The sequence below is a fragment of the Apis dorsata genome, unplaced genomic scaffold (genome assembly GCF_000469605.1).
Source record: "Apis dorsata unplaced genomic scaffold, Apis dorsata 1.3 scaffold_630, whole genome shotgun sequence".
Classification (NCBI taxonomy): Eukaryota; Metazoa; Arthropoda; class Insecta; order Hymenoptera; family Apidae; genus Apis; species Apis dorsata.
Genome location: NW_006263825.1, coordinates 39,144 through 40,871, shown reverse-complemented (window position 1 = coordinate 40,871; position 1,728 = coordinate 39,144). Strand labels below are relative to the sequence as shown.

The 1,728-nt window shown below is 34.8% G+C and overlaps 1 protein-coding gene across 1 annotated transcript in view; it reads right to left on the bottom strand.

Annotated features, from left to right (window-relative positions):
• LOC102673825 (tyrosine-protein kinase Dnt) overlaps nt 1–1,728 on the bottom strand; it is a 27,256-nt gene that overhangs the window by 16,682 nt on the left and 8,846 nt on the right. The gene's annotated exons all lie outside the window — the stretch shown is intronic.

Here is a 1,728-nt window from a genome sequence, read left to right as displayed (position 1 = left end):
CGCGACACCAGTTATAATTCACTCGGCCGAGGCTCGTAACCGAGCAGAGGGAGAGGGAGGGAGAGGGAGAGAGAGGAAGAGGGATGAGCGAGCGTACTTTTTCCAGACTTTTCGAAATTTAGACGCGTCTTTACAGGTCTTTAAGAGGAAAGGAAGGATTAACGGAATCTATCCACGTCAAAGGGTATCCTCTTACGCTAAAACTGGTCGTATAGCTGTTTGTCGATATCTATCTTAGGAAAGAAAGATCGATGGAATTGATGCGTGAATTTTGAATGAATTCTTTATTACACGGAAAGAATTTTAATTTAAAAAAGGAAAGACATTGATAGAGTTTGAAAGAGATACAGAAGAAATTTTCAGAAAAAATTTCCTTCCTTTTAATTTAAAAAAAAGAAAAGAACTGAAAAGATCGACTATACAAGGAAATTTCTTTTTAATTTAAAAAAAAAAAAAAAGAACTGGAAAGATCGATTATACAGAAAAAATTCTCAGGAAGAATTTCCTCCCTTTTAATTTAAAAAAAGAAAACAGGTATCATAGATAGAATTTGAAGACAATACAGAAGAAATTCTCAGAAAGAATTTTCTTTCTTTTATTTAAAAAAAAAAAGATATCGATAGAATTCGAAAGATCGATTATAGAAAGAANNNNAAATTCTCGAAAAAAATTTTCTTGCTTTTAATTTAAAAAAAAAAAAAAGGAACTGAAGAGATAGAATATACAGAGGAAATTCTTTTCAAGAAGCTCTTTTAATTTAAAAAAAAAAAAAACATCGATAGAGCTCAAAAGATCGATTATACAGAGGAAATTCTCAGAAAAAATTTCCTTCTTTTTAATTTTTTAATTTTCTTTTTAATTAAGAAAAAAAGAGCTCGAAAGATCGACTATACAGAAGAAATTTTCGGAAAGAATTTCCTCCCTCTTAATTTTTAAAAAAAAAGATATCGTGATATAAAACTCGAAAAAGATTCCAAAGAAATTCTCGGAAAGAATTTCCTCCCTTTTAATTAAAAAAAAAAAAAAAAAAAGAAGTGAAAAGATCGACTATACACAAGAAATATTGTTTTCACGAGCGAGAAGAACACGCGCGACGATTTATTTTTCATCCCCGTATCGCGAAATATGTATCTTCCCGCTCTTTCCGCGGTTAAATCCGGTTCATTGTCCCGCGACGGGGCAACAGCGNGATTCGATTCGATTGCGAGCATCGAATCGAGTCGTCGCCACATAGATAAAGCGCGTTCGTCGTCGAAAATCATTCGTCGGTGGGTTTTAAGAGGAAAGGAGAGTCAAATTTTCCCTTCGAATCGATCCACTCTCTCGTTTCCTCTCCTCGTTTTCTTCTTCTTCTCTTTTTACTTTTAATCCTTCGAGCTTCGTCATCCGGCTTGATTTCTTCTCTCGTATTACATAAAGGGAAGATTTTCTCTTCCTTGGAGAGATTCTTTTATTCTTCAGAATACGAGTTTAAAATGTTGAACGTTAACAGGATTCTTTTTCCATTTTTTTTTTCTTTTTCCGTCGCGTTCGAAAGAAAAGGAGGGAGGAGATAAATCGGCAAGTATGCGATTCACCGAGCCAAAAATATCGTCGGAGAGATGAGGGGATGTGTGTATAACTCGTTGAAAACTCGTGGAAAACTTTCGCACGTGGTAAAACAAGGGAAACGACGCGGTAAATCCGTCGAAACGTTTTTCGTCATAAACGTTAAATTGTGGGTGGGAA